The sequence below is a fragment of the Odocoileus virginianus genome, chromosome 26 (genome assembly GCF_023699985.2).
Source record: "Odocoileus virginianus isolate 20LAN1187 ecotype Illinois chromosome 26, Ovbor_1.2, whole genome shotgun sequence".
Lineage (NCBI taxonomy): Eukaryota > Metazoa > Chordata > Mammalia > Artiodactyla > Cervidae > Odocoileus > Odocoileus virginianus.
In genome coordinates, this window is record NC_069699.1 from 33,823,373 (window position 1) to 33,834,587 (window position 11,215).

An 11,215-nucleotide genomic window follows, 5' to 3' on the forward strand; every position below is an offset into this window, starting at 1 on the left:
CAGGAGCTCTTTCTACTATATTATAGGATGGGTTGGGTAATTTGTAAAGATCCTTTTCCCTGTTCACATTCTGGATCTTCTACATACTGAATGCATTGTCTGGGGCTCAAAACCTGGTTTGCCTTATCTGATGGTGGTACTGGCCTCCCACTTACAGTCTCTCTTCTGTTTTCTTCACTCCTTCCCATCAACACTGTGAGAATTGTGATGGACTGGATACTGAATTAGGCCCTGGGAATACTGAAAGGAAGTAGATGGTATATAGATGCTGCCTTGGAAGAAACTCAGGCATGTAGTGGGGGAGACCGATGAACAGAACATCAGAAAGCAGTTCCACAGAGATGCTGAGAGAGTATTGAGTATCCTGGGAGCACAGGTGAAGAGTATCTCCCTCAACAGGAGTGAGATGGCGAAGGGGTGTTGGAGAATGCTTCCTGAAGGAGATGCTGTACTATTTGGATGCTGAGTGTGTGTGTGTGCTTTGGAAGCAGAGTAAACACTAGGATCAGAGACCCAGGGTGAGGAACAGTGTGACATATAGGGAGCTGAACCAAAGGCAGTGTTGGTGGGATGCAAAATGTCAGGTGAGCATGATGGGAGACAGGATGAAGAGGCAGTAGGTAGGGACTGGACAACGGAGGCCCTTCTGTTTCACACTAAGGAACGTGAACTTGGATCCTCTACATGATGAAATGGCAATGACTGGTTTAAATCAGCTTGTTCAGGTTTCTGTTATAGAGCAACCCCTCGGAGCCTAGGTGGAAGATAGATCAGGGAGCAACAAGGCTGGACCATCAGTTGAAAGACTCCTGAGCCCTTGGAGTCATCTAAACCAGAGTGGTAATGCCACAAACCAGGCGTCTTGTGGCGGTGCTGTGAGGATGCAATGGCAGGATGCCCAGGGATGCTCCTGGTAAAACAAGAACTGCTTCTCAGATGTACAGGGTGACTATAACTGTGATCTCTCTATAAAACTTTGGTTTTGGGGGGCATCATATAAACTGGGCCCCCTCATCACTTACCCAGGCAGTGGCAATAAAAGCCATACTTGTCATCCAAACCAGCATAAATGGTACTTGTGCTTAAGAAGAGCCTTTAAAAAGGTAATGAAACCACTGACTTGAGAAATAATTTTGCAGATGCTTCTGGGATGCAAAGGTTTCCACTCCAAGCCTGAATTTTGGTGCTGCTGGGAAGGATGGGCACCTGGGGGTGGGGGTGAAAGATTAGATTTCACGCAGACAAACTAAGAGGCCAGACGATGGTCTTTGAATAAAACTTGTAATGGATTTGGCACGAGAGGGCACTGGAGATGGGCCCAAATGTCTCGGATTTGCTGAACTGTTTTTGCAGACAGTTGGATGTTTACCAGGATTTTTTGGACCTTGTAGATGTGCCCCGGAATGCCTCGTCTCAGGGAAGGCGAGAGGAGTCTCTCTTAAGCAAGTGTGGTGTCTGCTCCTCATGCTGTTTATGGCAGAGCTGAGAACTGCCTTCGAAATTAACAATAGACGTGCATAAATCTTCTTCAGTTACCTAGCAACTAATACAAGACAGCGCAGAGGTTGGGAGGAGGCAACAGGGCTGGGAGGAGGCAAACCTGTTTTAGGACTACCTGGGAGCATTTTGGTGATACTTTAGGGATTGCAGGGAGGGAAAGAAGGAAAATTAACACGACTAATGAAATGTGTGTGTTTCTTTCTTTTTCTTTTATTTCTTATAAAAATTGAATCAGATTACAAAAACCTTTCCTAAATCTCTGAGATATCTAGCAAAACGAAGGTTTACAAAGAAACTACATAATTTCTGAGGCCTCTTCCAAAGCTAAACGTTTGGCTGTAAACTAGCAGTGTGACCTCATGTATAAAATAATAGATCAGATTAGTAGAATGCAAGTTTCACTCACATTTCTAGGATGTATGGAATGATGGAGTTTTTAGATTTCTGTTTTGTTGGATGCAAGATATGCATTTTGAGTCAAAATGGATGTTTGAAAGGAAAAGGCATTGAAACAATGAAGTTGTAAGGTATGCAACTTAACACACACACACATATATTCTCTGTGGCTATGTATATATGTCTGTGTGTGCATTTTGTTTATAAAAATTAGTGTATGCATTGAGCCTTGGGCTACAGATTTCAGTGCTACAGGGCCTGACAGGTGACACTGATGAGTTCTGTGCCCAGGGAGCACAGAGAGTCAAATATCTGGGCAATTGCTAGGTGACACCCTTAAGAGCGTAGCATCCAGTGCTGCCAGATCTTCTGCTTCCTTAAAAAGGTAGACATCCAGAATTCATGTGTCATCTCTTATTTTTAAAATATTGACAACTAATTTGAAGTTTTAAAAAGCATCGTGTGGGCTAAACAAAGCAACTCTGCCTTAAAGCAAAAGGCTCTGAAAACTTAGTCCTCTTTTTAAAGATTATACAGCTGCCCATGACCCACTCTATCTAATGGGAGAAGCGCTTGCCCAGGCCACGGGCTAATAGGGTTCATCCAGTGCCTCCTACGGGCTTCCCAGGCAGCTCAGTGGTAAAGAATCTGCCTGCCAATGCAGGAGCCACAGAAGATGTGGGTTTGATTCCTGGGTCAGGAAGATCCCCTGGAGAAGGACATGGCAACCCACTCCAGTATTCTTGCCTGGAGAATCCCATGGACAGAGGAGCCTAGCGGGCTACAATCCATGAGGTTCCAAAGAGTTGGACAAGACTGAGCATGCAAGCACATGAGTGCCTCCTGTTACTACATTCTGTGCGAGGTGATTTTCATATCTGTCATGCTCAGTATCTTTCCAAATATGAATATTACTTATCAAAGGAATTAGAATCTTTATTTCAAATATTAGAATGCTGAGGCCCACGTACATCAAGGTTTTGCTGAATCTCCTGAGTCCTGAGTCTCCAAGTCGGTTCCATTGATCTGACTCTACAACTGCCTACTGTTAAGGGTTTGACTCCCCTGGAATTGAAGAGGTGAGGGTGATTGTTATTTTTATAGGGAAAAATAGTTTTAACAGAATTTCTCTTAAGAAGAGTTAGGAAGCTATATCTGTTTGCTAGAGCGGCCATAACAAAGCTCCTCAAGCTGGGTGGCTTAAACAACATAACTGTTCTCTCATGATTCTAGGAGCTAGAAGTCCAAGACCAAGGTGTCAGCAGGATTGGTTTCTTGTGAAATCTGTCTCTTGACATGTGAAGACTGACTGTCTTCTCCCTGTGTCTGTGTTACTAATCCCCTCTTCTTATAAGGACACAGTCATATTGGATTAAGGCTCACTCATTTTATCTTTTTTTTAAAGACCTCACTTTATCATTTTTTTCTGTTTTTAAATTTTTATTTATCTTTTAAAGATTACTTTCCATATACAGTTATTACAAAATACTGGTTCTGTTCCCTGAGTTTTACAATATATCCTTGAACCTATCTTATACCCAGTAGTTTGGACCTCCCACTCCTTTACCCTTATATTGCTCCCCCCACTGGTAACTGTTGGTTTGTTCTCTGTATCTGTGAGTCAGCTTGTTATATTCACTAGGTTTCTGTGTTTTTTAGATTCCATGTATAAGTGATATCATATAGTGTTTATCTTTCTCTCTCTGACGTATTTTGCTTAACGTAATATACCCTCCAAGTGCATCTATGTTGCTGCAAATGACAAAATTTCATTCTTTTTTTATGGCTGAGTGGTGTTCCATTGTGTGTATGTGTGTGTGTGTGTGTGTGTGTGTGTGTGTATATCCACACTTCATACTCTTTATCTGTTCAGCTGTTGATGGAAATATAGATTGTTTCCATGTCTTGGCAATTGTAAATAATGTAGCTGCAAACATTGAGTTGTGTCTCTGTCTTTTAGAATATGTGTTTTGGGGTTTTTTTTCCAGATATGTCCCAAGGAAAGGAATTGCTGGGTCATATGGTAGTTCTATTGTTAGTGCTTTGAGAAATCTCCATACTGTTTTCCACAGTGACTGCACCAGCTCACATTCTTAACAACCAATGTACAAGGATTCCCTTTACATCCTCGCCAACATTTGTGATTTGTGTTCTTTTTGATGATAGCCACTCTGACAGGTGAGAGGTGATATCTCATTGTGGTTTAGATTTATACTTTTCTGATGATTAGTGACGCTGAGCATCTTTTCATGTGCCTGTTGGCCATCTGCATTTCCAAAATGTCTGTTCAGTTCTGCATTTTTTAATCGGGTTGCTTGTTTCTCTGATGTTGAGTTGTATGAGCTGTTTATATATGTTGAATGTTAATTTCTTATCTGATTTAATTTTATCTTAATTATGCCTTTAAAGAGCCTATCTCCAAATACAGTCACTTTCTGAGGTCCAGAGGCTTAGAGTTTCAACCTGTGGATTTTCAGGAAACACAATTCAGCTTCAAACAGAAGCCATCCACTTTTTCCCCTCTTCTGTCCCTTTAGTATTATTATTAATATTATTGGAGAAACTGAGAGAGGTTTTCTAAATCCGGGAGGCAGAGTGTCAAGCAGGATATTGGTGAACCCAAGGGGATCTGCTGGTCTCATAACCATAGGGTGACTGTCCAAGCATCTCACTTCCCTAGGAGAAGGGGGTGTTCACACACGTGACCCTGTCAACCTGTCCCCAAAGCATTGTTTCAGTGTTTTAGGATAAATACAACATGAGGCATTTAGCAGTGTCACTCTTACTTGGCATCACTTCTTATATATGTGTGTATTGATTTAAAACAACATTAATGTGGACACATAGCACCATTTACCATATCAAAATGGAAGACAACCTGTGTCCAACAGCAGGATTTAATAGGATTCTCTGCAGCATTTGGAAGGTTGGCTGTGGAAAAATATTTGCAGTGTGAGAAAAAGCCTAGGATAGGTTAAGGGGGAAAAAAGCATGTTACGAAGAAATATGTACAGTTTGATCCAGTTTTTTTAAACCAATTTATTACATGTACATAGATATTCACATATATATATGCATCTTTGTTCATTTGGAAACACATGCTCTAAGATGTTTGAGATATCTCTCAGTCATGGAATTGTGCATATTTAAGATTTTTTTCTTCTGTTTTCTTCATGTCTTATGTTTTCTGCAAAAAACATAATTTTTGTGATCAGGAGAAAACCCTTAAAATTCCAAACCTGGCTGTATGCACTTAGTTTATATTCTTCTAGCTCAGCCGTTACCATAAGGAGCTCTCTTACAGCTTGTGACATGGGATTGCATTTATAAAAATTTCATATACTTGCCGTTTTCCAGTTGCAACTCTCAGCCATGATCACCTGGACTCTAGAAGAATTTTTGTGCCAGGCTTGAGAAACTCTTTTCTCTTTTCTGTCCATCTGACTTTCTTTTCTCATGGAAGGGGCTTTTTGAGTGAATTCAGAGAAAGGGCAGCACCCCACAGACCTGAATAAAGGGTAGGAAAATACATAAGTGAACTAAAGTAACATCCAAGCAGACCCAAAAAAGAAGCAAGATATAACTTCACAGTGACTCTATGCCTTCTAGTTCTCTGTATTTATTTGTAAGATCCTTTGGACACACTTCCTTTTTAATAGAACATGCTTTCATTGGCTACATATCCTTGCAATGTCTCCTTTTATGAAGGAGGGGTCTGTGGAGGGTGCCACTGTATTAAACTTGGAAGAGACAGTAGTGGTCATTTTGATCAACCCCTGACATCATTGGTTCCCAGACCTCTGAATCCCCTAGAGAAACTTCATTAAGGGTGAGGGTCTCATGCATGCTGCATGCTTAGTTGCTTCAGTCTTGTCTGACTGTGTGATCCTATAGACTGTAGCCCACCAGGCTCCTCTGTCCTTGGGATTCTCCAAGGAAGAATACTGGAGTGGGTTTCTGTGCCCTACTCCAGGGCTTGACAGCATCTACACACTCCTATAACACAGGACTGCTAAGTGAATAGTTAATACTATCCCCCTAAGTTGTGGGCATAAATCAGTCTTAACAGTTGTGTAAGTCAATCTGCTGTATGTCAGAGGGCCCCATACCACTAAAGAAAAAGAAGGGGCCTGGGCCTGTGAATTGTGAAAGCTCTGCTGCTTTTGATATTTGAGCCTCAGCTTCCTCATCAGTAAAATGGGGCCATCACAAAATCTAACTTAAAGAGTTGTGAGAATTAAGGGAACTTCAGTTAACTCAAGTAAAGTGCTTAGCACAGCAGAGTGCTGGTTCTATGCATGGATCCCTATTTCCATTTTTCTTTTTACCAGCCTTTTTGGAGGGAATGGGCAGAAGAAAGGGCTGTTTTGCTTAAAGTGAAGAGGACCTGGTGAAAGACTTAGGCCAGAGATCAGCAAACTAAGCTTGCAGGCCAAATTTCACCCACCACCTGTTTTGTTAAATAAAACTTTTACAGAAAGTCAGTCTTCATTTCTTCATCTCTGACTGCTTTTGCACTACAATTACAGAGTTGAGTTGTGATGAAGACTGAGTGCCCTGGAAAGCTGAAAATATTTTCTGTCTGGCTGTTTACGGAATACGTTTGCCAACCCCAATCTAGAGTTAAAAAACAAAACAAAACAGCAGTGTCTTTTCCACATGATCTGCCATTGAAAGGATGAGTGTTATGAGGCTGTCCCTATCAGGTGAAGTGGCTGACTCTTGTCAAAGATTTCCTGTGCCTGAGAGTCAACCCTCACTGACACCTTAATTTCTGTGTCTTTCACCAAGAATTGACACCCACACCAATTGGGACTAAGGCAGTGTTCCTTTGTAGTTTGGCTAGTTCGACCAGAAACACAAGGAATGGAGTGGTGCACGTCCGAGAAGGCTCCCAGGACCAGGATGCCCAGCCTCACCCCGGTCTGTGACTGTGATTCTGCCTGGGCACAGAGCTGCTTGTCACTTCCCAGCTCCCCTGCTGTAGGTGGACCCTGTCTTATGTTCTTACAGGTGGAACTGGGAGGAAATGTGTCCACAGTTCCCACATCTGATCTGAGTCTTCCTCACTGACCTTTCTCAATGTCACCTGTTCCTTGCCTGCAGGTCAGATGCAGACAGTCCAGTGAAGGGCCCTAAGGTTCAGAGCAGGTTGTCCAATAAAACTTTCTGGAATGATTGAAAGCTTCCGTTCTGCACTGTCCAATACAGTAGCTTCTAGTCTTATGAGGCTCTTGAGAATTGGACTGTGGCTAGTACGACTGAGGAAGTGAATTTTTACTTTTCGTTTAAATGGCGCGTATGACTTGTGACTTGTTATTGGACTGTGCACCTCTGCAGGATGGCAGATGCAGATGTTAGAAGAATCATAGGCCTGGATGTCTGGGTGGAACCAACATGGTTCCCTCCCCCACCCATCCCTACACCGCCACCCCTTGCCTTGGATTGTGATGTGAGCAGGAGATAACAGCTCTTTGCATTGGCCTGTGAGGGTTATTGTTTGACCAGCTGGGCTGCCATGACTGACACAGACATGTGTCTTGGCAACCACCTTTCTGAAGAAAGGACAATTCAGTCTACTTCTCCTCCATTTTAGAAGCTCAAGGAATGCCAGGGGCCTCTGCTGAGATCTTGTTTTCAAGGCATTGATTATCCTGTTTAAAAGATGAAAGAAGTGGCTTTGTGGGCCAGAGAGCAAGTGATTTCACTTAGCACCTTGGCCGTATACGGACCTGGTTATATGCTAGGTGGGAAGGTTCACTGTTCAAAACTCAGTTCTAGTTGTTTTTTTTTTTTTTTTTTTTACAACTGCTTTAAACTGTGCTTCTCCTGCTCACGACAGAGAAAGGGCCATCTGGTTTGATGATTTTTTGGCTTGGAGGAGAGAACACGAAAGACAAGTATAAGCTTTAATACTCAAGAGACCTGATTCTCTGCTGAAGAGGAAATGAACTCCATATCCAGGAGAATTCTGCCAGGAAGGAGCCAAATAGACCATGCTCTCTGGAGGGTTCTCAGCGGTGCTGTGAACACCATTTTAACTCTCCTTTTGGTCGTTTCCAAGGTGAGACAGTGATGCATCACTGGAGCAGGACAGCTCATCTCACCTTCTCTGGTGTCATCAGAGAGGGGATCTAGCAAGTTTCCATGCAAAGCAAGATGGGCTAGGATGGCATGAACCATCTCACCTGCTCTGTGTGCCTGGCTGATTCTGGGAGAAGCTCCTGACTTTCTGCTTTGTTGTAAAGAGAACCAACTTTGGAATCAAACAGACCTCTACCAGAATCTCAACTCTGTCACTTGTTGTTTAGTCAGTAAGTCGTGTCTGACTCTTTGTGGCTCCATGGACTGTACCCCTCCAGGCTTCTCTGTCCATGGGATGTTCCAGGCAAGAATTCTGGAGTGGGTTGTCATTGTCCTTCTCCAGGGGATCTTCCTCACCCAGGTGTCGAACCCACATCTCCTGCATTGGCAGGAGGATTCTTTACCATGGAGTCTCCAGGGAAGCCCCTGTCACTTATTACCTTAGACAAACCATGTCACTTCTCTGAGCCTTGTTTTCTTTCATTTAGGGATAATAATAATAAACCAACCTCACAGAGCTGTCATAAGAATGAAATGAATCGGTGTCTATGGCAGCATATGTAGGACAGGGCTTCATGCAGAATCAGTACCTTGAGGGCCTGAGGGTTTGGAGCATAGAATTCCAGTCCTGGTGCTTCAGGGTGGTCCTGTGATGAAGATGTGGGGCCATGTGTTAATTAGAGCACTGCTTCTCAAATTTCAATGTGTATTCATACCACTTGCAGATTTTGTGTAAATCCAGGTTCTGAGTTAGCAGGATTATGTCATCTAAGTGAGTTTCCAGGTAGTAATTTCAAGGCTGCTGGTTGCTGACATCACCTTTGGAGAACAAGGAAGTCAAAGCATCAACCTGATCTGTGTCTCCCTCCTCTGTCACCCACATAGAAGCAGCGTACTCTCTACTTTGAGTACGGAGAATGGGGGAAGTGGAGGATGAGGATGACGTAGTTGGCAGACGGAAGGGGAATCTAGGCACATGAGGAAAGAAATCGTGGGGGAAAACATGGATTCAAGGTTTTCAACCTGAGTGGACTTCAGACTCACCTGGAGAGCTCTAACACTCTCCATTTTTAAGTCTCACCACAGGAATCACTTATTTAAGAGACTGGGATGCGGCCAGTTATGACATATGAAAGCAAATAACTGCTCAGGTTATTCTTACATGCAGCTTGGGTTGAAAACTGCTGGCCTAGAGAAAAGAGGCAACTTTCCCAGCTAGAAAGATTCAAGAAAGTATCTTTTCAAGATATGAGATCAGTGTTTGGTTTTTTTTTGGGGGGGGAGGGGAGGTGCTAAGAGGGAAAAGTTCATGAAAATGGTAGATAAGAGAAGGCAGTTGGTTGAAGCCTTGAAAAATTGGGTCCACTTGATGAAGCTGTTACAAAACACTAAAATTCTGGATCACTGACATGATAACTTAACTGTCTGAAGCATTTTGGGCCTTTGAACAATTTGTTTGTCTGTGAGAAACCAACAGTAAATGGCAGACATGAAATCTATGCCATCTGGGGGGAATTGGAGGCTCTAGGGCTTCTCTGATGGCTCAGTGGGTAAAGAACCCGCCTGCAATGCAGGAGACCCAGGAGATGCGGGTTTAATCCCTGGATCAGGAAGATCCCCTGGAGAAGGAAACAGCAACCCACTCCACTATTTTTTTTTTTCAGTTACTTTTATTAGTTGGAGGCTAATTACTTTACAATATTATAGTGGTTTTTGCCATACATTGACATGAGTCAGACATGGATTTCCATGTATTCCCCATCCTGATCTCCCCTCCCACCTCCCTCTCCACCTGATCCCTCTGGGTCATCCCAGTGCACCAGCCCTGAGCACTTATCTCATGCATCCAACCTGGGCTGGCGATCTGTTTCACCCTTAATAGTATACTTGTTTCAATGCTATTCTCTCAGAACATCCCACCCTCGCCTTCTCCCACAGAGTCTAAAAGTCTGTTCTGTACATCTGTGTCTCTCTTTGTGTTTTGCATATAGGGTTATCGTTACCATCTTTTTAAATTCCATATATATGTGTTAGTATACTGTATTGGTCTTTATCTTTCTGGCTTACTTCACTCTGTATAATGGGCTCCAGTTTCATCCATCTCATTAGAACTGATTCAAATGAATTCTTTTTAATGGCTGAGTAATATTCCATTGAATATATGTACCATAGCTTCCTTATCCATTTGTCTGCTGATGGGCTTCTAGGTTGCTTCCATGTCCTGGCAATTATAAACAGTGCTGCGATGAACATTGGGGTGCACGTGTCTCTTTCAAAAAAATATGGAACACTTCACGAATTTGTATGTCATCCTTGCGCAAGGGCCATGCTAATCTTCTCTGTATCATTCCAATTTTAGTATATGTGCTGCCGAAGTGAGCACTACAGTATTCTTGCCTGGGAAATCCCATGGACAGAGGAGCCTGGTGGGCTACAGTCCATGGGGTTGCAAAGAGTCAGACACAAATGAAGCGACTCAGCACGTTTCTTTCACAAACATCGTGGATTTGATTGTTCTCTGTGCTTACAGAGGCTACTGAATTGGAGCAAAAAAGTCACCTTGACTGGTAACCTTACCCGGGTCTCTAGCCAGTGGGTCTCCCTCTATCAGGCGGCCCTGAGCCCAGCACACACGCTCCAACACAATCTCACCCATGAGCTTCGTTAGTGTTGCTAAGTGAGTTTTGACTCTTGAATCTCAGGTATAGGCTGCCTCCTTGTCACCAGCAGTCAGCTCAGAGTTGGCACTTGACCAGCCTTGCCACAAAGCTCAGCCCCTTCCCAGGATCTCAGTATGCCGAGTATCTGCAGATATTTTATGGAAGATGCCTTATGTCTTGGGGTGGGGGCTGCATCAGGCACTGTGCCACGTTTCCCTCGAACAGTCCTCATTAGGTATACATCTCCCCCTGAAAACCTGAACGCACAGCCAGTAAGGAGACTGCCCTCTATCACCAACTCCAGCCTCTTCCCAGCCTTTTACTCCTTTGAACAGAGCTCAGCTCTGTCCTATTTGCTCCATGCTTGCTTGTCTATACCTGAGCATAGCAAACACAAGGTTCCCTAGAAACCCGGGCCCGCCCTCTTTAGGTATGTTATCACCTGTTACCTGGATGTTGAGCAGCTTATTCCAATGGCTACAAAGCTGGGCACAGCTTCTGGAAGGAAGGAAAAAAGCAGAGCAGGTGCAGATCACAGCCAGACAAGCTGCCTGGGAGAAGCCTTTGCCTGAAGA

The 11,215-nt window shown here is 43.4% G+C and overlaps 1 long non-coding RNA gene and 1 other non-coding gene across 3 annotated transcripts in view; one reads left to right on the top strand and one right to left on the bottom strand.

Moving 5' to 3' along the window:
* The window catches only part of LOC139031301 (uncharacterized), a 55,701-nt gene extending 47,764 nt beyond the window's left edge, over nt 1-7,937 (top strand). For both annotated transcript variants that reach the window (XR_011483786.1, XR_011483787.1), the window contains exon 6: nt 7,739-7,937. This is a non-coding gene — a long non-coding RNA (uncharacterized lncRNA). The remainder of the gene's footprint in view (nt 1-7,738) is intronic.
* Nucleotides 7,938-10,256: 2,319 nt separating this feature from the next.
* On the bottom strand, nt 10,257-10,363 carry LOC139031339 (U6 spliceosomal RNA). Its single transcript, XR_011483813.1, has one exon. It is a non-coding gene; the product is annotated as a U6 spliceosomal RNA (small nuclear RNA).
* Nucleotides 10,364-11,215: the final 852 nt, after the last annotated feature.